Below are 27,883 nucleotides of genomic sequence, written 5' to 3'. Positions count from 1 at the left end.
AATATAATTATGAGTTTAAACAACTAACAAAATTAAAATCAAATATTTTAACTTTCTAGTTAGTAGGGGCCTAAATGTAAATATGAAAAGTTAGGGGTAAAACCGTAAATATTTTAAAGTAAATATCAACTTTTCAAAGATTACAAAATAGCCCCACAAGTGGATAAATCCACTAGGGAGGCCGGCCACATTAAGGGGATGGGAGGTCTCTTACACAATCTTACACAACATGCATTAAAAGCCACATTATGTAAGAAAAATTTAAAATTTGCTTGTCACTTGGTTTTGCCATTAAAACTTAGGTGAGATGGGTGATGGAAATCCTCCTAGTCAAGTCTAGGGTTTTAAAAGGTTTTAATATGGTTATGGATGGTAAGAACATCACCTAAAACCATGAAACCATGCATGAAAACCAACTAAAAACATTTTCACCCAAAACCAAACTATGAACACCAAGAACAAAACCATGAACACAATTTCAAGATTTGTACATTCTTGGTGATTTTTCAAACCCAAAAGCAAAAGTGACAAGGTTTCTTCTTTCTAGCTTTAAAAGGATGTGAGAGTGGTTTACAATAAAACACAAACACAACCCAAAACCACCCCCAAAACCGTGCCATCCCTTTGGTTCAAAACCCTTAATTTTGTTCATGACTTATTCTTCATTCATGCATCTAAAACACCTTTTTACATGCATATCTTTTTCAACTCTTGATTTATATTTTTCAACCATTGAAAAACAAAAGACAAACATACTTTTAAATGAAGAAATAATTTGTCAAACTAGTTCTAAACTCATTTTTCATTCATGCATACAAAACATCTTTTGCATACATATCTTTCTCAACTTTTGACTAACATTTTTCAACTATTGAAAAACAAAAGATAAACATACTTTGAATGAAACAATAATATGTCATACATAACATTAATACCCATATGCATAAAATCCAAAAGGACACATTATACATAAACCTTTGGCTCTGATACCACTTGAAGGGAAAATTATGAGATTCTAGAATGGGATTTCATAATGACTATCATGCATATACAAATCAAATTTAATATGCGAAAGCAGCGGAAGCATTTATAACATATTATCAAAGCTATAGTCATGCAAATCCCCTTCAAGGTTCATAGGTTTATATATAATGCATCAAAACAATTTTTAGAATCAAGAACAAAGTGAAGGTTAGTCTTATACCTCTTGATCTAGACTTGAGACCAAGGATGGACCACCTCCAAGCCCTTTGCTCCTTGAAATCCTTGAGCCTAGCTTCCCTCCTTGCCTCCTCCACTTTGTTACAATGAGTGCTCCTAGGTTCTCTTCAAGTTCCCAAAGTAGGAAACCTCTAAAGATCCTCACCCACTAGTGTAGTGAGAAGGATGAAGGAATAACCAAAGGGGTGTAAGAGATGTTAGTAAAAACCCCCTTATGGTGGCCGGCCTTTGTGGTTCAAGAGAGCTATTTTCTTTTGCCTCTTTTGTTGTTCAAAACTCACAAAAACCCTAATGAACTTTATCTCTATAAAGTTCTTTATATAGACAAAAGAAACCTAATCAACAACTTGACTAAATATCTCACCTTTCCTCACCTAAAGTGGCCGGCCCCTTTGTGTTGTTTTTGGGCTTTGGGCTTTTATTATTTCAAGTCATCCAATGCTTGAATAAAAGCCCAATGGGTTTAGGCCCAATGGGCCTAATTAAACCCGAACGTTTCTTTAAGCCCAAAACGATCTTTATCGCTTTTATGATTTCTTTAGACTTTTCTAAATTAATCACAACACATGATTAATCCAATTAATTGTTTCCATCATCCATTAGTTACTCACTACAATAGTGTATTGGCGAACAACCTTTTAGGTTCTAATTAGCAAGGCAGTGAGGTGATTGGCATCAATCCAATTGCTCATATTTAATTCAATCACTTAGTGAATTAAAACTTCATTTTAATTCACCTTTCTTCTTTGACGACTACATTTAATCATCTAGAAGAACTCACAAGCTATGAGTGACATCTAACCATATGTCATAGCTACCCAAGCTAATGTAGAAGTTTATTCGGAGAACCTAGTCAGTTGGAATTACAATGTAATTCAATCCTTCTCTAATACAATACTCTCAATCACATCATTAGGGTATGGATATATCATGTCAAACCCCTAATGTGATTATTCCTTCTTATATGTTCCAATTGAGTCGTATAGGAACACTTTCCTTTATTACGCTCGATACTTCGGCCGAAGATTCCCGAATCATATCTTAGAGTATTCTTCCTCTCTTATCGAGGATTAGAGATTCCTTGTTGCGCATACACTTGCCTTCATGACTAAGTGGCTTAACCCCAACTATGCCGTTGACATTCTGATAGAGTGACTTTGACATAATCAAAGATTAAGTACTTAACCACAAGACAACGACGATGCCTCAGGTCAAAGGATTACTTACATTATTCCAACCATTTGAGTTACTTGCTTGACATGTGAGTAGACCTCCATGCAAGTACTCTGATTCGATTGTATTCAGTGAACTCATTCCCTTAATGAGCACCTACATACTTGTCTTAGTGTCACAACACGAATGGGTTGAGACTTTCCATCCTTCCAATTGAAGCGGACACAGCATGTACTGGTCTAAGCATTGTCAGTATCCCTCCGACAATCCAATGACCAGGAACCTTTTGGACATAATGGTTATATGAAGAAGGTCTCTGTAGTCTAACATCATTAGATTACTTCTTCAATCGATCCATTGTCCATGGATTCACTATTCAGGACATATATCGTTTATTGAGATAGTCCTAATTAGTATCTTTGTCATTTGATGTATAAGAATCATCCATACATCGATTCATTTGTCCTGAAAGATTTCTTCCAAAGATTGACTTTCAGGGCATATTTCCAACATCTTTGACAACCACTGCTGGCTGGGATGACGGCTACCCACTTTCCTTCTGTTTCTACCCACTTTCACTCATGTTGACTCAAACACCAATCCCACACTCTCCGGTACGTGACGGTGCTCCCCTTCGTACGTTACTATCAGCATTGCCGGATCATCCGAAGCCTGCTCCATGTGTTTCCTCGCCGGCCACCCCTTCACCGTACTGCACCTATAATATCCCCTTGGGTAAGGCGAGCCCTTGATCGGCTTTGATGCGAAATATATAAGCACACAAATTAAACCCTCTTTTATCAATTGTAGTAAAGTATGTAAGTAGGGATCGTTCTAGGCCGGGGATTAGGAGGGATTGCTAAATCACTTGGAAACTGACTTGAAAACGTAAAAACAAAGTTTAAAACACTAAACTAGACTCAAAAAATGCAAAACTATACTTTAAAACACTAAAACAAACCAAAAGACTCAAAACAGCACCTAAACACTCAAAACTGCCTTAAAAACACAATCTGGGCAGTTTTGAACACTAAGGAAGAATTTGAACGAAAATATGTTATAACTTGACTTAAGACACTTAAAAACACAAACTAAATTGATTTCTAACTAATATGACTCAACAAAATAAAGGGGGATTGATTTTAGACGAATTTGAAAACAAAACAAGAACTTTGTAAAACAAAATAGGTTTTAAAACGAGATTGATCAAATTGAATGGATGAGAAGCTAGCTAAGGGGTTCTTCTCCACACATGTTATACTTGCATACAAAATGATTTCCAATTGCTCTTCGACAAACCATGAATACTCAACGCCCCAAATTAACCGTGAATTGCACTAATTAACCCTCAGTTTTTCCACAAGTTATTAGGTTGGATGATTGCATACGACAACCCAAAACATTCCCTACAAGTTCCCTACATGAATTGCATAATAGAGATACACGCAAGAATCATTAAGTTTTATGAAAAACATAAGCATTGACGAGGCACTCGTTACTATGAATTGCATGAAACTTATGCCAAGAATTTACTTAACACGATTGTGATCAACAACCTTTACTACTTATGAATATAAGTTCATAACGATTAGGTGAAACTGCCTTATATCCTAACATCAAACTTATGCATGAAAATTAAGCGTGCACTCTCAACCAACATACACAAATTAGTTTTAATTCATAGAGATAAGTAAATTAAATTCACAATTCATGAAACGCAATTGGAAGTAATCAAATCATATAGCAAGCATAAACATGGTTTTGAATCCCCCCCTAGCCAAGGGGGGTTTAGTTCCTCATACTCGCAATTACACAAAGATAACTTAATTTAAACATTGAAATCAAAGATAGAAAACACCTAGAAACGCTCCAACACTCCCAAGGCTTGGGCATAGGCACAGCACAAGATGTTCCTTCTCTTTCCTTCCTTGCAAGCTGCGGCACTAGAGGTTTTGGACGGTTTTGGGTGGTTTTTATGGTGTAGAATGGATGGGGAATGGTATGGAAAGGTTTAGGATTGATGGGTGGTGTGGCTAGGGGTGGTTTTTGGCTGAAATTAGAGAGAATGGTGGTGGGAAGTTTCGGCCAAAGCAAGGAGAAAATCTGTTATGTTGATGAATATGGGAGGTGGTATTTATAGGCTTGAGAGAGGACCACTCCATTTCCTTTGCATGTGCATCTTGTGTGGGTGTGAGTTGTCATGTTTCCCCTTTACATTTACACACACATGCTTCATCATTTCAACCACCAAACACACACATTTTCTGCCATGTTTTCCTTTACATTTACACACACATGCTTCATCATTTCAACCACCAAACACCCACAATTCCTACCCATGTGTGTGTGTTTCCTTTGCCCATGTGTGTGTGTTTTTCCTTTGCATTTGCAGACACATGTTCTTCATTATTTCAGCCAACAATCCACCCATTTTCTGCCCATGTGTGTGTGTTTCCTTTGCCCATGTGTTGCCTTTCTCTTTTTATTAGCCAAATCTGCTTAGCCCTTTTCTGACCTTTCAGTGTTACAATGCCCATAACGTCTTCTTGAAAAATGAGATTAACAATCCGTAAATTGCTCCAGAAAATAGACATCCGTAGCTTTCCACGCATATAAGGGTCATTCTCCCATTCATTCTGAGCTGTTTGTAACATGCTTCCAAAGTCAGATAATCTGCACAGGCAGTTTTGACGAATTTGTTACTTAATAATTCACTTGTGCTACTTTTCTTTTCTTTGCTTGATAAATCACACAAAACACAAAAACATAGTAAATAGCTCAAAAATATAAGGAACTAACTAAGAAAAGACAAGTGAATTTTATGTAAAATATATATAAATATGAGCTTACCAAATACCCCCACACTTAGCTTTTGCTAGTCCTCGAGCAAAATAAAGAAAACAAAACACAACCTAAACCTTCCAACGTTTGCCTTAGGGATTTCCAACGCACATGACATGTTAAAAATCATTATCCCCACAGATTTGAGTCATCTTCACACTTAAGCACATACTTAATCATAGTCACCACGTACTAGTTCACATTTAACCAATTAAAATATGATTTTGAATGTAGTAACATGCCTTAGAGAATTTGCTCAAGTCCTTACAAGATATTCACTCAATTTTCACTCAGATTTTCTAACTACACACCCTATACTAGTTATATGTGAGAAGATTGATGTAAACATGAAAACGAACGCTCACATATATGTATTACAAAGAAAGCGATTTCTGGAGTTATTAAGCATGTTTAGATATGATCTCATGAATGGAATGCTACTACTTAGATGCGAGAACCAGTGATACCATATGCTCATACCAAATTCAAACTCCACGAATTGAAACACATAACACTCAAGATTGAAGTCAAAGGTTGTAACGGGCTTGGGGTGTTGGCTAACAAATGAAGGTAAGGGAAAACAAATGTTCTTAAAGCAATAGCAAATAAAATAATGAACTTGAACTTATAATTCACTTAGATTGCAGAAATCAACTTTTAGACGTAAGGGAAAGATTTAAACAACTCTTAGGGTCAAATTCAACTTTTTTTTTTTTTTTTATATTTTTTTTTTCTTTCCACCCGTGCCTATGGCACACTACTTACATGAGAAACACTTCCCCCACACTTATTTTCTGCCATACATAATCACAAGGAATTCAATTTGAATCATGCTTTACTATGCTTTAAGAACAAGGGTATGGATGGTCCTAATCTAGGCTAGGTGAGGATAACGTGGGTTAACAAAGAACGTAGGCTAACAAGGCTCAATGGGGTTAACTTAAACATATAATGAAGTAGGATACACGGCAATTTGGCTTTGGTGGTGGTAACTACACAACTTCATCTTGAATATGTGTTATGCAAATCAATATCATGCTTTGAATGAAATGGGCATGAGTTCTAGCATTTGGAACTAAATGATGAAACGCCTTCTAAGTAGTAACCAAGCAAAGAATAATGAGATCATGCAACGACTTAGAAAACAATAATGCACAGATTATCAACTCTCCAAATAACGTTTAGGCTCAAGTCTCACAAGGTTGTAGCGTTTGTTTGAGTTCCTTCCTTCAAGCATGTTACAAAAACTAATTTTTCCTTTATGATTGCATGTGAATTCATAAATTATAACCACAACCAAGCATACACCAAAGAGTAAATCAAATGTTCATCCATGTTTATAACTCTCTTTAACAGTCATGTAATTAAAAACCAAATCCTCATCATTGTGTTGGAAGGTACCCTAAGACACAAATAAACATACAAAAACAACTCTTTTTAGGTTTTACAAAACAATTTTTCAAATTTTTATGAGATTTTCGGATTTTTATATCAAAACAAACTAAAACACTTCAAAACAGCTTAAAAACACTTAAAAGAGCAAGAAACAACATTAGAAGTAATGGGTGATAAACTCCTACGACTTTCATGCAAAACAATGGTTACCCCCCCACACTTAAATCAAACATTGTCCTCAATGTTTCAAGTATAAACTCACACAAAAACAAGAAAATAAACAAATAACGAATAAACATGACAAGTATAGCAAGGTAAAAACAAGAAAGAGTAGAGTTTAGGAACGCAAATCTGGTTATGGAGGTAGATGATCTTGTTGCCTTTCCACAGCTTTGATCTTGAACTGGATTGGAATTGTACGGCGAAGCTTTGCTCTTTGGCGATGTTGTTGAAGCTTCTTGAGTTCTTTAACTCAGACTCCTTCTGCTCTCGAGTTGATTGTGCAGGCTCAATTCCTTATTTGTTCTCCAAGCAGATGTGGCAGCTTCTCTAGTTCTTCCACTCAGACTCTTTATGCTGGGTTGATTGTGCAAGCTGCATTATTCTCTGGTTGTTTCTTCTGCACGTTGTCTCCATATGCTGCTGGTATCATTTTCGCTTGCCTTATCTGTTCTTCAGGTAGATGTTTCAGCTTCTTTGGAAGTACATCAGCAGTGGAAGACGCGTACTTGAGAGCAATTTCTCCATGTCCTACAGGTTAGAACAAAGACAAGGAAAAGGACATGGAGAATGCATGATATGAGATACTCTTGCTCTTTACCTTCATGATATGAAATACTTTTGCTCTTGAAGATTTGTTTGCAAAGGTATCCCAGGGGATGAGGAACACTGAGTGACTCGAGAGGGTTCGATGGGAATGCATTCTCAGAGATGATGGAATGTTATGTATGTCTGCCTTGCCATGGAGGGTGAAGGTCGACATTTATAGGAAATAATAACCGGTACTGTTCTTTCACTCCTATCGACAACCGTTGGATGATTGAACAGTAACTTCACGTGTTTTCTACTTCAACAGAAATCGTCGACAGATTACCCGTGATTTCCTCAAAGCTGACGAGGCTGAGAAGGACAGATGGTTGGAATCGGCGCTTCGACAAACTGCCCGTGATTTCCGCAAAGCTTTCTCTGCATGTGACAAATGCTGATGAGGCTGAGAGAGACAGATGGTTGGAATTGGCGCTTCGACAAACTGCCCGTGATTTTCGCAAAGCTGAGTTTGCGTGTGACGGGTGCTGACGAGGCTGAGAAAACTGACACTCTTCGATATCTGGAATCGGTGGTTTGTGAGCAAGCCCAACTTTTGAGAAAGCTGGCGCTCTTCGATATCTGGAATCAGTGCTTTGTGAGCAAGCCCAACTTTTGAGAAAGCTGGCGCTCTTCGATATCTGGAATCGGTGCTTCTTCGATTTCTGAGCTCGCCTCTTCGATCTCTGAAATCCCATCGCGTGCTGATTTTTATAAAGGTATGCAGGACGTTCAAAGCACACTTGAATTTCTGCCTGTAAAAACTCCCGTGTTGCACTTCTACGATCTTGACTTGTCCGATCTCCTCTTTCTTTAACACCTCTGAAAAATGTCTGGCCCTTCCGACCGTCGTTTTGACTTGAACCTTGGTGAACAGGTAGCCCCGCCTTCTCCAGACAACATATGGCGCCCATCCTTCATATCCCCCACTAGTCCCCTTACTGTTGGGGATTCGGTGATGAAGAATGATATGACAGCTGCGGTGGTGGCCAGGAACCTTGTCACTCCCAAAGATAACAGATTACTTGCCAAACGGTCTGATGAGCTGGCTGTTAAGGAATCTCTGGCTCTCAGTGTGTAGTGCGCAGGTTCCGTGTCCAATATGGCCCAACGCCTATTTGCCCGAACCTGTCAAGTTGAATCATTGGCGGCTGAAGTGATAAGTCTTAAGCAGGAGATTAGAGGGCTTAAGCATGAAAATAAACAATTGCACAAGCTCGCACACAACTATGCCACAAACATGAAGAGGAAAATTGACCAGATGCAGGAATCTGATGGTCAGATCTTACTTGATCATCAGAGGTTTGTGGGCTTGTTCCAACAGCATTTACCTTCGTCTTCTAGGGCTGTACCGCGTACTGAAGCTCCAAATGATCAACCTCCGCTGCCTCCTCCTTCTGGGGCTCCGCCAACTACTGAGACTTCTCCTAAGCAGCCTTTGTGAAGGCTCCCTCTTGTAATTTCTTGCTTAATGTTCCCTTTTTTTTTTTTTCATGAAAAAGAATGTAAGAATATCTTGCATATTTATCAATGTTTCAAAAATAAACCCACACCCAAAAATAATTAAATAAACAACAAAAATAAAAAAATGACAATCATGGCAAAATAGAAATGCAGAAAAGTGAAGGTTTTTAGAAACGCAAAACTGATTGTAGAGCGATTCATAGATCTTCCTTTTTTTGAATACATGGGTTGCCTCCCAAGAAGCGCTTTCTTTAACGTCTTGCAGCCGGACGATACCTCCCGTCTGAAGGGAAATTTATGAGATTCTAGAATGGGATTTCAAAAGGACTATCATGCATATACAAATCAAAATTTAATATACGAAAACAGCGGAAGCATTTATAACAAATTATCAAAGCTATAGTCATGCAAATCCCCTTCAAGGTTCATAGGTTTATATATAATGCATCAAAACAATTTTATAGAGAAGAACAAAGTGAAGGTTTAGTCTTATACCTCTTGATCTAGACTTGAGACCAAGGATGGACCACCTCCAAGCCCTTTGTTCCTTGAACTCCTTGAGCCTAGCTTCCCTCCTTGCCTCCTCCACTTTGTTAGAATGAGTGCTCCTAGGTTCTCTTCAAGTTTCCAAAGTAGGAAACCTCTAAAGATCCTCACCCACTAGTGTAGTGAGAAGGATGAAGGAATAACCAAAAGGGTGTAAGATATGTTAGTAAAAACACCCTTAAGGTGGCCGGACTTTGTAGTGTATAGAGAGCTATTTTTCTTTTGCCTCTTTGTTGTTTTAACACTTCAAAAAACCCCTAATGAACTTTATCTCTATAAAGTTCCTTATATAGACAAAAGAAACCTAGCCAACAACTTGACTAAATATCTCACCTTTTCCTACCTAAAGTGGCCGGCCCTCTTTGTGTTGTTTGGGCTTTGGGCTTTCATTTATTTCAAGTCATCCAATGCTTGAATAAAAGCCCAATGGGTTTAGGCCCAATGGGCCCAATTAAACCCGAACGTTTCTTTAAGCCCAAAACGATCATTATCGCTTTTATGATTTCTTTAGACTTTCTAAATTAATCACAACACATAATTAATCCAATTAATTGTTTCCATCATCCATTAATTACTCACTACAATAGTGTATTGGTGAACAACCTTTTAGGTTCTAATTAGCAAGGTAGTGAGGTGATTGGCACCAATCTACTCGATTAAATTTAATTCAATCACTTAGTGAATTGAAACTTCATTTCAATTCACCTTCTTCTTTGATGACTACATTTAATCATCTAGAAGAACTCACAAGCTATGAGTGACATCTAACCATATGTCATAGCTACCCAAGCTAATGTAGAAGTTTATTCGGAGAACCTATTCCGTCGGAATTACAATGTAATTCGATCCTTCTCTAATACAATACTCTCAATCACATTACTAGGGTATGGATTTATTATGTCAAACCCCTAATGTGATTATTCCTTCTTATATGATTCTTTTGAGTCGTATAGGAACGCTTTCCTTTTAATACGCTCGATACTTCGGCCGAAGATTCCCGAATCATATCTTAGAGTATTCTTCCTCTCTTATCGAGGATTAGCGATTCCTTGTTGCGCATACACTTGCCTTCATGACTAAGTGGCTTAACCCCGACTATGCCGTTGACGCTCTGATAGAGTGACGTTGGACATAATCAAAGATTAAGTACTTAACCACAAGACAACGACGATGCCTCAGGTCTAAGGACTACTTACATTATTCCAACCATTTGAGTTACTTGCTTGACATGTGAGTAGACCTCCATGCAAGTACTCTCGTTCGATTGTGTTCAGTGAACTCATTCTCATAATGAGCACCTACATACTTGTCTTAGTGTCACAACACGAATGGGATGAGATTTTCCATCCTTCCATTTGAAGCAGACACAGTATGTACCGGTCTAAGCATTGTCAGTATCCCTCCGACAATCCAATGACTAGGAACCTTTTGGACATAATGGTTATGTGAAGAAGGTATCTGTAGTCTAACATCATTAGATTACTTCTTCAATCAATCCATTGTCCATGGATACACTATTTAGGACATATATCGTTAATTGAGATAGTCCTAATTCGTGTCTTTGCCATTTGATGTATAAGAATCATCTATACATCCATTCATTTGTCCTGAAAGGTTTCTTCCAAAGATTGACTTTCAGGGCATATTTCCAACAATCTCCCACTTGCACTAAAGTCAATCACCAGTGTATCTTATACATCTTGTTGATAGAGCTTATGCTCGTAGGTTAACTTGGTTATGTATTTATCCCTTTTATTATTCAAAAGGGAGTCACTTATCAAATGTTTCCAAAACATTTGATGATGTCTCTTTATTGTGTTCGAATACTTTGATGAGACCTTGATTCCATGGCTTGAGCTATCGCCCCATTACGTCGTAGTACCCTACTAACGACCTTATGGTTTGGATTCAATCATTGGTTCTAAAAGAACCCCTTCCATTCAAAACACCTTTTGAAGCAGTTTCTAAAACTATATATTGACATATATTTCGTTTGTATACTTTATACAAACTTTGCTCCAACCTTGAGACCATTGTAGTACAATACTAACAATTCATTCATATGATTAGTACTTCATCCATTATGAAGTTCCATTTGTTAAAATGGCTTATTTTTCACTTTGGTTAACAACCTAAGTGAATGCACGCTTCCAGAGTCCCACTTTGATGTTTCTTTCTTAAAGGCAATAACACTCTATCAGTTGCTTTGGTTCTGATCCTGGGATATAGTAATATCTTAAAGTGACAACCCCTGTGGTTCTTCACCTTTGGATATCTACTTCACAAGTCAATACATGTGTCCCTTTTGTGATTTTATGACACATTCATTATAAGGGTTATGAAAGTGATTTCCTATCACCTAGGAAAATGCTTTCTTAAATCTACAACATTTGAGATTTAATTCCCATATAACATTATTGAGATAGCCTTGCTATATCAATTAGTCCAATTTCAAGTCTATACTTCAAAATTGACCATGTCATGTTTTGTCATTTCTCGAGTAACATCTATGTTTTATTAAGTCTATCAAATAGACTTTATTCACATCATGTTGCTCAAATTATAACATCACTCCCAATGGTCTTGTCGTAACTTAGCATTCATTCAAAAATTTAACACTTACATTTTTCTTAATTTGAATGCATATTGCTCCCACTAACTTGTCTTGGATCCATTAAGAATCATTGAGATCCATTAGCTTATTGATGATGTCTCAACAATTTTGAGACCATTAACAACCCTAGCTAACACAAGTTATTTAAACGAATCACATACAAAAGAATTCCTTCTAAAGTAATTCCTTTTGAATATGTGACTTGTTTTATCAAGTCCATTCATTTAATTATACGATGTCATACACCATACTACAAGTTTTAGTCATACTAAGACCTTTAATGTAGTCATAGAAGAATTATCCAATTCCTTAGTGGAAGCATGGCTCCTACTAAGGTTATAGAAACTCAACCATTCCTTCTAGGTGGTTGATATAATTCTTTATCAAAACTACATAGAGCAACATCGTTACATGAGATGTTGAATTTGGATTGTCTCTTTGTTAAACCATATGTTGTGACTCATTTTGAAACTAATCCCCTTTTGTTTCATCAACTTGTCCATATGCTTTGTAATTAGTTTGTTCTCATAAAAGAATATAATGGACAACTCCCAACATATAACCATTTTATGCTAGGTTGACGAAACCAACATTCAAAGACTATTCTTTAGAATGTCACACAACATAGAATTTTAACGTTTGAAGAGCTTGAGTCTTTTAACAATTAAAATTGCAAACTCTTAATAATAGTCAAGTACTATTATTCTTTAGACAACTATAAACCAATCATATTAAAGTTTATATCCATTTTCACACCTCCCACTATTTCTCATGACTTTAATGAGAAATCATTTCATACATACAAAATGTATAAAAGTGGATTATATTGGTAGAAGACATTGTGTAGTAGCTTTAAAACATTTCAAGCTTATTTGTTTCAATCTTCACTAAGTTTTAATGTCTTGTTTATTTAAGTAGCTAAAGTCTTTAAACCTTTTATAGATTTAGATACTTCTTTCTTGGTTTAATCACTAACACAATTGACATTTTAAAACTTTTAAAGAATGCCCAATTAGATGTTCAAAACTACTAATTGAATCAAGAGTGATCTTGATCATTGTGTTTCAAGTGACAACCATATAAGAAACGTTTTTCTTATTACTTATATCATTGTAATGTGATCTTCCTTTTCTTCAAGAAAGGAATCTCTAGAGTTTTGTCAATTCATATAGAACTCATAGGTAGACAAATGGAACCAAATCTAAAGATTCATTGTATCCTTTTATGTCCTACATGTGAGATCTATCCATAATTGATAAATCTAAAGTTTGGTTTATCACATTACAATAAGTGATATAACTCTTGTATCTCATCTAGGATACAACAAGACAATTTTTTAATTCATAACACTACTTTAAGGAAATAGTATATTTAAAAAGGCATTCATCACATTACATTAATATGATATTTCAAACATTCATAATGTTTAATACAAAAAAAAATATTAGCTCTATACATTTAGAGACTAATATAAATACCTTTATACATTTAGGCACTATTAGTGGTCTTCCATCATATGAAGCCATATAATAAGTTCTTAACAAAATAAGAAAGTTTAAAGACAATCTTTAATGCCTAACAAACTTTCTAAGTAGTAAGCAAAAATATAGTGGCCGAACCCTTCACCATGTTTTCCTTGCTTGTTCATCTTCTACTTGGCTTCTCCACCTATATACAATTATACAAGTGATTAGCTCTTTATATCAAATATAAATATTTAGAAGATCTAACATTTAGAATTGAAGATAAGAACATAAACCATACCTTGTGGCTTGTCATTTAGACTTGCAAGGTATAACCTACAATTCCTCCTCCAATGCCCCTCCTTTCCACAGTGGTGGCAAGTCCCTTTGGGCTCCTTTGCCTTCTTTTTCCTCACTCCTCCTTTCGGCTTAGGAGTGGGGGACTTCTTCTCCTTCCCTTTGCCTTTGCCTTGCGGCTTGGCCTTGGAAGAGGATGGCTTATTGTAGGCTACTGCAGCAGTCCCTACAACGTTCTCTTTCTTCATAGTCTTCTCGGTAGTTACTAACATATTTAGTAACTCAGAGAGAGAACTATCCATCTTATTCATATTGTAGTTCATTACGAACTGCGCAAATGAATCAGAAAGAGAAGCCAATACGAAGTCCTGGGCCAATTCCCCGTCAAGTGGAGTACCAAGGTTCTCCAATTGTTCAATGAATCCTATCATCTTCAGTACATGTTGGTGTACTGGAGCCCCCTTGACCATCTTGGTCTTTACAAGCTCACAGACAGTGCTAAAGCGACGGTTGCGCGCCCCTTCGCCATATAACTCCGTAAGATGGAGTATTATGGAAAATGCACTGTCCATGCCCTCGTGCTGTCTCTGTAGCTCCTCATTCATGGAAGCCAACAAATAGCACTTGGCTTGTATATCATCCTCAACGTGCTTGTCATACTTAGCACGTTCATCCTCAGTAGCCTCAGGGCTAAGAGGTATGTGAGGTGGAGCCTTGTCTAGTACGTAAACAATCTTCTCCAATGTTAGGAGAATCTTGACATTACGATACCACAATGGGAAATTGTGCCCCTCAAGGCAATGTTTGTCGAGTATTTTCGCGAGTGTGCTTCCAACCATATCTATATACATAAACAAATAAAATAATTAGATTGATTGTTGATTAAGTCAAACGATTCGGGTCTTTAAACCGAATGACACCACCCACCATTTTTGGCAAATTCCATATCCCCCATAATGGAATCCGGGAGATTTCCAAGAAAGCTCCTTGCGGGTTATGGGAGACTCACTATTACCAAGCCCACCTCACGATTATACGATGTTGGCTAGCAAAAATAATAATGAGAGGGTACGCTTACCCATTCACAACAACCTCTTGTGATTACCCATCTTTTTGGCCTCTAGAGAATAATGCCTCACGATTATACGATGTTGACACCATTACTCTTAGTTAAGTTCTTTCCCACCATGCCGGTTTAGATAGGGGTTCAAGCATGACCTCACGATTATACGATGTTGGCCACACTCGTTGCCTACCTTAACCTCATCAAATGTTTTAAATAAGCTCCTCCTGAATATAAGCATGCACTTTGTCACTTCCCCATTATAGGGTGAAGGCGGTGTACAAGTCATAAACGCTTGGAGCCTACCACGGTGGAAGGCCACGAAAAAGTGTTCAAAGCACTCTTACGCTTACAACTTAATATTGTTTGGTTGAGGGATTTTAAGGTCTCATCATTTTATTTATTTAATCACAATCAAATAAATTGTCCTATTATAACTACTAGTCCAAAGTTAATGAAATTAGTAGCATATGATATCCCCACTATTTGTTTTCATAAAACAAATCAATATCAAAACATTTTTCAAAATATTGGAGATATATATAACTACTAATTGTATTCATTATAGTTTAGTAGCGTATGATACTCCCACTATTTGTTTTGAGAAAAACAAATCAATATCAAAAACGGATTTTTCAAATATTGGAAGTAACTACTACTACTAAGGTTTTTGCATTCCTTTGAATTTGGACTTTATAGTTATCTTAGGCTCTTGGATGACCATGGACTTATAAGGTTATTGCAACAACGAGCCATCATTGTTGAATATAAACTCGGGGAGGTTGTGTCAATTTAATTACGTGCTTATCAATCCAATTAAAACATTTTCATTGAGCCATTAGAAATGAAAGACAATCATTCATTGCTAATTAGGGCATTGGACCCATTTAATCTTTAATCTCATGTCAAAACCCTCTTTCAGTTATGTCTCCTTACCAATCGTTAAAGAAACTCTAGTCTAGCACTAGAGGGAATCAACTAACGAATAGAGATTAAGAAGTAATAAGAATTACAAACCGATTTGTACAAATTCCTATAAATTACATATACTAAAAGGGGAGAGAAAGATTAACGTCAAACGTGACAAGGTCCAATTAAACAGTAATTAAAACACATTCCCAAGGTTCAAACAATTTGATTTTAGCGCCTTATCTCATAGCTCAATTATCGTTTAAGGCATAAGTCCATAGTCACCCATTTTAAAACTACTTAAACACATTTAAATAATCATAATGGAATGCAACATAAACATTTTGATTTAGTGCATATGGGCATAATATAATTATGAGTTTAAACAACTAACAAAATTAAAATCAAATATTTTAACTTTCTAGTTAGTAGGGGCCTAAATGTAAATATGAAAAGTTAGGGGTAAAACCGTAAATACTCAAAAGTATAAAATATCAACTTTTCAAAGATTACAAAAGACCCCCCCAAGTGGACAAATCCACTAGGGTGGCCGGCCACTTAATGGGGGAATGGGAAGTCTCATCCACATGCTTTAATTCAATGCAAAGTAGAAAAATCAAAATTTTGCTTGTCACTTGGTTTTGGCATTTAAAACTTAGGTGAAAAGGTTTGATGGAAATCTCCTAGTCAAGTCTAGGGTTTTATAAGTATATGATATGGTTATGGATGGTATGATCATCACCCAAAACCACAAAACAATGCATTAAAACCATTTTCATCAAAAACCAAACTATGAACACCAAGAACAAAACCATGAACACTTTTTCAAGATTTGTGTATTCTTGGTGATTTTTCAAACCCAAAAGCAAAAGTGACAAGGTTTCTTCTTTCTAGCTTTAAAAGGATGTGAGAGTGGTTTACAATAAAACACAAACACAACCCAAAACCACCCCCAAAACCGTGCCATCCCTTTGGTTCAAAACCCTTAATTTTGTTCATGACTTATTCTTCATTCATGCATCTAAAACACCTTTTTACATGCATATCTTTTTCAACTCTTGATTTATATTTTTCAACCATTGAAAAACAAAAGACAAACATACTTTTAAATGAAGAAATAATATGTCAAACTAGTTCTAAACTCATTTTTCATTCATGCATACAAAACACTTTTGCATACATATCTTTCTCAACTTTTGACTAACATTTTTCAACTATTGAAAAACAAAAGATAAACATACTTTGAATGAAACAATAATATGTCATACATAACATTAATACCCATATGCATAAAATCCAAAAGGACACATTATACATAAACCTTTGGCTCTGATACCACTTGAAGGGAAATTTATGAGATTCTAGAATGGGATTTCAAAAGGACTATCATGCATATACAAATCAAAATTTAATATACGAAAACAGTGGAAGCATTTATAACAAATTATCAAAGCTATAGTCATGCAAATCCCCTTCAAGGTTCATAGGTTTATATATAATGCATCAAAACAATTTTATAGAGAAGAACAAAGTGAAGGTTTATTCTTATACCTCTTGATCTAGACTTGAGACCAAGGATGGACCACCTCCAAGCCCTTTGTTCCTTGAACACCTTGAGCCTAGCTTCCCTCCTTGCCTCCTCCACTTTGTTAGAATGAGTGCTCCTAGGTTCTCTTCAAGTTTCCAAAGTAGGAAACCTCTAAAGATCCTCACCCACTAGTGTAGTGAGAAGGATGAAGGAATAACCAAAAGGGTGTAAGATATGTTAGTAAAAACACCCTTAAGGTGGCCGGCCTTTGTAGTGTATAGAGAGCTATTTTTCTTTTGCCTCTTTGTTGTTTTAACACTTCAAAAAACCCCTAATGAACTTTATCTCTATAAAGTTCCTTATATAGACAAAAGAAACCTAGCCAACAACTTGACTAAATATCTCACCTTTTCCTACCTAAAGTGGCCGGCCCTCTTTGTGTTGTTTGGGCTTTGGGCTTTCATTTATTTCAAGTCATCCAATGCTTGAATAAAAGCCCAATGGGTTTAGGCCCAATGGGCCCAATTAAACCCGAACGTTTCTTTAAGCCCAAAACGATCTTTATCGCTTTTATGATTTCTTTAGACTTTCTAAATTAATCACAACACATAATTAATCCAATTAATTGTTTCCATCATCCATTAATTACTCACTACAATAGTGTATTGGTGAACAACCTTTTAGGTTCTAATTAGCAAGGTAGTGAGGTGATTGGCACCAATCTACTCGATTAAATTTAATTCAATCACTTAGTGAATTGAAACTTCATTTCAATTCACCTTCTTCTTTGATGACTACATTTAATCATCTAGAAGAACTCACAAGCTATGAGTGACATCTAACCATATGTCATAGCTACCCAAGCTAATGTAGAAGTTTATTCGGAGAACCTATTCCGTCGGAATTACAATGTAATTCGATCCTTCTCTAATACAATACTCTCAATCACATTACTAGGGTATGGATTTATTATGTCAAACCCCTAATGTGATTATTCCTTCTTATATGATTCTTTTGAGTCGTATAGGAACGCTTTCCTTTTAATACGCTCGATACTTCGGCCGAAGATTCCCGAATCATATCTTAGAGTATTCTTCCTCTCTTATCGAGGATTAGAGATTCCTTGTTGCGCATACACTTGCCTTCATGACTAAGTGGCTTAACCCCGACTATGCCGTTGACGCTCTGATAGAGTGACGTTTGACATAATCAAAGATTAAGTACTTAACCACAAGACAACGACGATGCCTCAGGTCTAAGGACTAATTACATTATTCCAACCATTTGAGTTACTTGCTTGACATGTGAGTAGACCTCCATGCAAGTATTCTCGTTCGATTGTGTTCAGTGAACTCATTCTCATAATGAGCACCTACATACTTGTCTTAGTGTCACAACACGAATGGGATGAGACTTTCCATCCTTCCATTTGAAGCAGACACAGTATGTACCGGTCTAAGCATTGTCAGTATCCCTCCGACAATCCAATGACTAGGAACCTTTTGGACATAATGGTTATGTGAAGAAGGTCTCTGTAGTCTAACATCATTAGATTACTTCTTCAATCAATCCATTGTCCATGGATACACTATTTAGGACATATATCGTTAATTGAGATAGTCCTAATTCGTGTCTTTGCCATTTGATGTATAAGAATCATCTATACATCCATTCATTTGTCCTGAAAGGTTTCTTCCAAAGATTGACTTTCAGGGCATATTTCCAACACCGTCCCATTCCCTTAGGTTCCATGGAAGTGATCTTCGAATGGAAGGTGATACTTGAAGTGATCCGGCAATGGTGTAAATTCTAGTATGGGTGCTTGAATCATCAAAATCAGCAAGTTAGTGGAAAACGTATGTAAAATTGGAGAGGATGACTTACTTGCTTTGTCTGACAAGAACTCAATGACAAACACCACATTTTTGAAAGTTTCAGGGATATTGGACTTGGCCAGATTGAATGTGATGGTTAGGACTTGTCCCATTGCATAAAATTCAACTTCTTCAGGAATGGTTGTCTCAAGCACATCCTCTTTGATGCATTCTACATCTTCTCCAACCACTACTTTCTCTTGAATCATTCTTCTTGGTGTACAAGGTCCTTTGAATATTTCAACACAATCTGGAACTTGATTTGTTGCACCAAGAATTGGAATATCATTTTGCACCTTTGGGAAGGCTTCCACGATGTCTTTTTCACTCTCTTCTTTCTTGGGAATCAAAAACCTACGAGGAAAAGGGACGTTCGGAGGAATAACATTAGAATGAAATGAAATTGGGACGTCCTTACTTGTGGTGGGTGGTTTAGAGGGCTTAAGGGGCTGCGGCAAGGGTTGTTCTACCCTTTCCGTGTGTATGTCTTCTTCCTCCTCCTCAATCAGCAGCTCCTCATCCACTTCTAGGCTATGTTTGGATGTTTTTAGGTTAGCTTCAACCTCCATAGCACTTCTCAAAGTGATAGCATCATGGATTTCAAAATCTTCCTTCGAATTTTCAATAGTTGAGTTGGGGAGTTCACTCTGCTCTTGAATTTGTGCCATGAACTCCATAATTTGCCTAGGTTGCTTCTCCAATTCACTTGCCTTCTTGGCTTGATTTTGTATCTCTTTGTTTTCATTTTCTACTTTCTGGTTCAAAGAGGTGAGTAACTTATTAAACATATCATCATCCAAAGACGTACCTGAATTGAATTGGACAGATTGTTGTGGTGACTGTGACGGTTGATATGGCCAGTGATAGAACTCCTCCGATGGTGGCAGATATTCTTCTTGTTGTAAGCCCTGCACCATAGAGTTTAATTCATTAAGAATTTGATTGTAATCTATTGACGAGTCTGAGTTTGATTGGGCATATTGTATATGAGGTTGTGGTGGCTGCATAGGTCCTGAATAGAACTCCTCATATGGCTGCCAATATCCTTCATGTTGAACTTGTTGAGCTTCCCACCACATAGAGTTTGAATGATCACTCCAATCTCTTTGTGGGCATTGATTGGCTTGATATCCTTGCCTATAAGACGCACCAAATGTAGGGACACTTTGCATTGTGGTCCTTTCGGCATACTGTGACAATTGAGAAGTAAGATTTGCCAATTGAGTTTGAATGCTAGCAAAATCCATGTCTTACTTCTCTAGTACCTAAACTCAAAGAAAGAAAACTAAATCAAATATCAAAAGTAAAACAAAATACATGAAAAAGAAACAACGGGGGATTAGCAAAGTTGCTAATCCCCGGCAACGGCGCCAAAAATTTGATGCGAAATATATAAGCACACAAATTAAACCCTCTTTTATCAATTGTAGTAAAGTATGTAAGTAGGGATCGTTCTAGGCCGGGGATTAGGAGGGATTGCTAAATCACTTGGAAACTGACTTGAAAATGTAAAAACAAAGTTTAAAACACTAAACTAGACTCAAAAAATGCAAAACTATACTTTAAAACACTAAAACAAACCAAAAGACTCAAAACAGCACCTAAACACTCAAAACTGCCTTAAAAACACAATCTGGGCAGTTTTGAACCCTAAGGAAGAATTTGAACGAAAATATGTTATAACTTGACTCAAGACACTTAAAAACACAAACTAAATTGATTTCTAACTAATATGACTCAACAAAATAAAGGGGGATTGATTTTAGACGAATTTGAAAACAAAACAAGAACTTTGTAAAACAAAATAGGTTTTAAAACGAGATTGATCAAATTGAATGGATGAGAAGCTAGCTAAGGGGTTCTTCTCCACACATGTTATACTTGCATACAAAATGATTTCCAATTGCTCTTCGACAAACCATGAATACTCAACGCCCCAAATTAACCGTGAATTGCACTAATTAACCCTCAGTTTTTCCACAAGTTATTAGGTTGGATGATTGCATACGACAACCCAAAACATTCCCTACAAGTTCCCTACATGAATTGCATAATAGAGATACACGCAAGAATCATTAAGTTCTATGAAAAACATAAGCATTGACGAGGCACTCGTTACTATGAATTGCATGAAACGTATGCCAAGAATTTACTTAACACGATTGTGATCAACAACCTTTACTACTTATGAATATAAGTTCATAACGATTAGGTGAAACTTCCTTATATCCTAGCATCAAACTTATGCATGAAAATTAAGCGTGCACTCTCAACCAACATACACAAATTAGTTTTAATTCATAGAGATAAGTAAATTAAATTCACAATTCATGAAACGCAATTGGAAGTAATCAAATCATATAGCAAGCATAAACATGGTTTTGAATCCCCCCTAGCCAAGGGGAGTTTAGTTCCTCATACTCGCAATTACACAAAGATAACTTAATTTAAACATTGAAATCAAAGATAGAAAACACCTAGAAACGCTCCAACACTCCCAAGGCTTGGGCATAGGCATGGCACAAGATGTTCCTTCTCTTTCCTTCCTTGCAAGCAGCGGCACTAGAGGTTTTGGACGGTTTTGGGTGGTTTTTATGGTGTAGAATGGATGGGGAATGGTATGGAAAGGTTTAGGATTGATGGGTGGTGTGGCTAGGGGTGGTTTTTGGCTGAAATTAGAGAGAATGGTGGTGGGAAGTTTCGGCCAAAGCAAGGAGAAAATCTGTTATGTTGATGAATATGGGAGGTGGTATTTATAGGCTTGAGAGAGGACCACTCCATTTCCTTTGCATGTGCATCTTGTGTGGGTGTGAGTTGTCATGTTTCCCCTTTACATTTACACACACATGCTTCATCATTTCAACCACCAAACACACACATTTTCTGCCATGTTTTCCTTTACATTTACACACACATGCTTCATCATTTCAACCACCAAACACCCACAATTCCTACCCATGTGTGTGTGTTTCATTTGCCCATGTGTGTGTGTTTTTCCTTTGCATTTGCAGACACATGTTCTTCATTATTTCAGCCAACAATCCACCCATTTTCTGCCCATGTGTGTGTGTTTCCTTTGCCCATGTGTTGCCTTTCTCTTTTTATTAGCCAAATCTGCTTAGCCCTTTTCTGACCTTTCAGTGTTACAATGCCCATAACTTCTTCTAGAAAAATGAGATTAACAATCCGTAAATTGCTCCAGCAAATAGACATCCGTAGCTTTCCACGCATATAAGGCTCATTCTCCCATTCATTCTGAGCTGTTCGTAACATGCTTCCAAAGGAAGATAATCTGCACAGGCAGTTTTGACGAATTTGTTACTTAATAATTCACTTGTGCTACTTTTCTTTTCTTTGCTTGATAAATCACACAAAACACAAAAACATAGTAAATAGCCCAAAAATATAAGGAACTAACTAAGAAAAGACAAGTGAATTTTATGTAAAATATATATAAATATGAGCTTATCAGGCTTCTGACCGTACTTTCTCCAGGAATACTCGTCCGGTGGAATATCGACGATTTTTAAACTAATCGCCGGCACGTGAATCATTTTCTTCACCTGATTTTTCCTTCTTTTGGAGCAATGGCACTTGTCGGAACCGGAATCAGATCCTGAGGTGGAAAACTTGCATGACGTGTCGTCGAAGTGGTCGTGCTCATGACACCTCTTCTTAAATGGCGCCATTGAGAGAGGAGGCTTCGCACCGGACACGGTCGGAGCGGGAGCCAAGAAGAACGACAATCCTAGCTTCCCGTTCGAAACGTTACCATCTCCAGTGATCGTCGACGACATGAACGACGAGCCTAATGAGACGCTGAAGTTATCCTTTGCGAATTCAATCTCCGCGCTCTTCGAGTTCGAGGTGAAGGCATTAGGCCTCGTGAAGTCGAGCGTCATGTTGTGCGGCTGTGATTAGCCGAAACTCAACTCGATCGAAGCCTGCTAAACAACCGCAGGAGCAGTTACCGGAATCGACACCGGAGTCGAAGTAAGATTTAGAGTCGGAGAAAGATTTAGAGCCGGAGCTAAGATCAGTGTTTGTGAAGGTGAGGGGTGAGAAGAAGAGAAGTGGACGGGCTGAACCGATTAAGTCGGACCGCGTCGAAACCGGGCATAGCTTTCTGATCCTCCATCTTCGGGAAGTTCATCAGCTCCACCGTCATTGTAAGGGTTTCAAGAATCTCCGGTCGACGAGGTTAGGGATATCTCTCACGAGGACATTCCCGTATTTGAGATTTTGGGTGAAGAGTCTCTAGGTCCAGTTAGAGTGGAAAGAAGAAGGGATCGAGGCCGTGGTTCTGGCCCTGACCTGAGGTGGTCTTGCAACTGTTGACGATGAGCAGGAGAGACCGGCTGAGATTAAGGCTTGGAGCCGAGTGAGGATGGGCTTTGAGAGCCGGGCCTGGATTTGTAGCTGGTGGACTTGGGTCTTCTTCTTGGAGCTAGATTTGGACAATAGGCTTGGGCTTGGTCACTGCCACTTGGGTTTGGATGACCTCCTTTTGATGGGTTGGCTGGATAGAGGTCATATATATATATATATGTATGTATGTATATAAAAGGAATCTGTATTTTTTTTTATTTTTTGGTAAATACATAATAACAAATGTATTCATTTTCTTTTTTTGAAGAAATTGTAATTTAATTGTGTACAAAGAAAATTGCAATTTTTTTTTTTTAACAAAATAAATTTGTAATAAAATTGACCTTCATCAATGAAACATTTATTTATTTTTTTTTGTAATGAAATTGACTTTCATTAATAAAACTTTTTTTTATGTGATTGTTTGAGCTGCCTACGTACCCCTCCAAAGAAGAGACCAAGTCATAACATAGTTCAAATACATTTTTTTTTGGTGCCGTGCGCAGTTTATGCTCTTGCAGGCCAGGAGCATTTTGGTGCTATTTGCAGTTTTAACTCGTGCAGGCAAGGAGCATTTGGTGTCGTGTGTAGTTTAGGCTCGTGCAGGCGAGGAGCTTTGGTGTTGCCTTTTATGCTCGTGCAGACCAGGAGCTTAGTGCCATGCAGTTTAGGCTCGTGTAGGCGAGGAGCCTCGTGTCCTACAGTTTAGGCTCGTGCAGACAAGGAGCTTTGGTTCATGCAGTTTAGGCTCGTGCGAACAAGGAGCATTGGTGGTTCGTCAAGCGATCTGGGAGAGTTGTTCCTCGCAATCTTCATAGCCAGGAGCCTTGACTGAGTAGTTGAAGAAGTCTTCTGGGAAGATGTCACACATCATGATGGGGATGGATGATCTTCGTGTCAAAGTTTCATTATCTCCAACACTTTCACATTGTTCTGGAGGTTGACAGGAGCTGCTTTGCCCCCTTTCCCATTGGTGAACTAGTGGAATAGATGGTTGCTGCCTGGAGAGGTGTTCCTCGCAATCTTTATAGCAAGGAGCCTTGACCGAGTAGCTGAATAATTTTCTGAAGAAGGAGAGATCACGCATGGTCGATCTTTGTGTCGAATTTTCCTCATCTTCAACACTTTCACATTGCTTTGGAGGTTGGCGAAAGTTGCTTTGCCCCCTTTCCGATGGGTGAACTTATGAAGAAGTCATATGCTTCTTGTGCAGTTTCTTCGGAGTGACGTGAATCCATCCTTCAACTTCACTTAGCTTGACTGGCATGGTTTTGAAGCATGCCCCCAACGATTGAGGTGAAGATTTTGAGTTGACAAAGCCGGAAGTGACGTCTTCTTCCGGGATTTCGTCTTTTTTGTCTTCTTGGGCCTCCTCTTCAGTGCGGTCCTTTTGGGTTTGTTGGCGTGAAGATTGGCCGGTGTAGGTGATGGTGCGCCTCCTTACCTTCAGTGGTCCTTTTGTGTCGACCTCCAAAGCTGCTTGGCGCTTCATCCTTGAAGGAATCAAGCTTTGAACATCGTCTTTTCCTGTTAGACTGTCGAGCTTTTCTTCCTTTGGCGTTGTCTTCCTGTTTTTAGAAGGCTTCTTAGTTTCTTCAAGTCTGTCCGCAGCCGACCGTTGCGGAGGAGATCTAGCTGTGCCACTTTGTTTCTTGGGTTTTGATAACCTTTCAAAGACAGATCTTTGCAATGTTGGCGTCTTAACCCTTTTGAAGACGGAAGTTCGGTCTCGACCACTGATGCGATCAAGTGCCAAAATTCTAGATTTTGAATGATTCAGCCTGTCGAAGACTGAAGTTCGAGGGGCGGGTTTAGGCTCCTCTTTTGGCCTTGTGGCTTGTGGTCTTGGCTTCCTCATTTTTTTGTAGGTCATCGATGTCCACCCTTCCTTATCACCAGTAGATGCATCTTGGTTGCTTGCCTCCGGTAATGGTTGTGTAGGAGGTGCTGTGTGACTTGAACATTAACGGGAATGGTCATGCATGCTTCGGAGATGCACAGGATCGAGTGATCCAAACACGATAATAGTAGTGTGTGCGGCAACCGTGTCTTCGAGGTCAAGCTCGATTTTCCCTTGTTGTGCTAGCTTCAGGATGAGATTTTTCAGTACGAAGCACTTTTCCGTTGGATGACTGATGAAACGGTGGAATTTACAGTACCTTGGACTATCAGTATGATTCATCTCTTCCGGTCGTCTGCACTCAGGTAGGTCGATCACCTTTTTGTCAAGCAAGTCTTTCAACATGGCAACCACATCAGAGTCGGGGAATAAATAAGTCTTCTCCTCGAGCTCCTTCAAAGTACGTCTACGCATCTCTTGATTACGAAAAGCTTCGGCTTGAATCGCCTTGCCTCGTGTAGAGATTTTGACGGGAGCTGTTGATGCGTAAAATACTTGACACACAAATTAAACCCTCTTTTTGACAATTGTAGTATAGATGTAAGTAGGGTATCGTTCTAGGCCGGGGATTAGGAGGGATTGCTAATCTATTCTAAATTAATTAAAAAATATTAAACAAGACTCAAGGACACAAACTAGGCTAAAAACTCTAATAACTCGAAACACACGTAGAATGACTCAAAATAATGGAAACAATCAAATTAGACACTAGGAACTGCAATGGACGGAAATTTAATTAAAAGACTAACAACAATGAAAACTAACTAAATAATATAATTTAATAATGGGGGGGTTTGGTTTTGACGAGAAGTAAATTAAACTTAAATAAATTACAGAATTGACAAAAACATGAAATTAAGGTGAAAGGATAGGTGACGGACTAGCTAGAGGGTTCTTCTCCACACATGACACATATGCAACCTAAATTGATTTTCAGTTGTTCTTTCAATAAATTGTAAATCTCAACGCCCCAAATTAACCGTGAATTGCACTAATTAACCCTCAGTTTTTCCACAAGTTATTGGGTTGGATGATTGCATACGACAACCCAAAACATTCCCTACAAGTTCCCTACATGAATTGCATAATAGAGATACAAGCAAGAATCATTAAGTTCTATGAAAAACATAAGCATTGATGAGGCACTCGTTACTATGATTTGCATGAAACTTATGCCAAGAATTTACTTAACGTGATTGTGATTAGCAACCTTCACTACTTGTGAATATAAGTTCATAACGATTAGGTGAAACTCTCTTATATTCTAGCGTCAAATTCATGCATGTTAATTAAGTATGCATTCTTAATCGACATACAAAAATAAGCTATCAATCAAGCAGTTAAGCAAATTAAATCACAACTCAGAAATCACAACTGAAGGTAATCAATTCATATTACAAATATATTCATGGCTTTGAATTAACCTCTAGCCAAAATAAATTTAGTTACACATTATTATCAAATTAAACTAAAAGTAAAATATAAGTTTGGAAAGATTTAACCGAGAAGAATAGAGTGAAGCCTCTGCTTTGTGCTCTGCGCAGTCCTCTTCGTTCCTCGCCAGTCTGCCCGTGCCTTCTCATGCGCCAGTTTCTGTCAGTCTCCCTCTCCTCACTGGTCTCACACGCTGCCCAAAAGGCAGCCTTCTTTCCTCTCTCCCGCGCCCAACAGACTCTCGGTTTCTCTCCTTCCCACTTCTCACTGTCCCCACGTCCTGACATGCGCTTCCTGCGCTCCCCCCATTCTGCGCAGTGCCAATCTGCCCGTTTCCTGCGCTCAAAGCAGCCTCCTCTCCTCTGCGTGCTGCCAGTCTTTTTCAAAGCTGCAAGGGCAGCTAAGCTGCTTCTCTCTCCTCTTCCGTCTTCCGTGCTGCTCTACCCTTTCCGCACTTCCACGCTGCCAAAGGCAGCTTGTATCCTCCCCGAGGCCTCCTTCCAATCCCCCCTGCCAGGGAAGCTCCGCTCCCCTCTTTATTGTATTGTCGTCCACTTCTTTATTCTTTCCCATTACTCCATGTCTCCCATCAACTTTATTTTCTTATTCTTCTTTCTCTGCTTGTGCTGTCCGTGTCTCCCATCAACTTCTTTCTTTTCTTTTGTTTTTGCCATTCCATGTTCCATCCTCTTTATCAACCTCATCATTAAGAGGCCCATCAAAATCCTCAATAAGTCCTTTTATTAATTCAAATAATGCCTCAACCTATAAAAATAGCATTCCATGTCATTAAGAAGCAAACTCGGAGAAAAGGACTCTCAATGAGTTAACCATACCTTCTCAGCAGTTAAAACATGAGTTGTATTTTTCATAATGCTCTGAATTATAACAGTAGCCATGACTTTATTTGTTCCACTATCAAGAAATTCCAGGACACGAGGATAATTTGTAAGCTTCAAGGCTGTGACAATATCATTATATTTCTCAAG

At 37.9% G+C, this 27,883-nt stretch overlaps 1 pseudogene; it reads right to left on the bottom strand.

The window, feature by feature from the left end:
* Positions 1-2,973: 2,973 nt before the first annotated feature.
* LOC139188579 (probable WRKY transcription factor 17) lies at positions 2,974-27,181 on the bottom strand (annotated as a pseudogene).
* Positions 27,182-27,883: the final 702 nt, after the last annotated feature.

Source organism: Malus domestica, chromosome 10, assembly GCF_042453785.1.
Source record: "Malus domestica chromosome 10, GDT2T_hap1".
NCBI lineage: Eukaryota > Viridiplantae > Streptophyta > Magnoliopsida > Rosales > Rosaceae > Malus > Malus domestica.
Note: the sequence above shows the minus strand (reverse complement) of the source record. Positions and strands in the feature narration are given on the sequence as shown.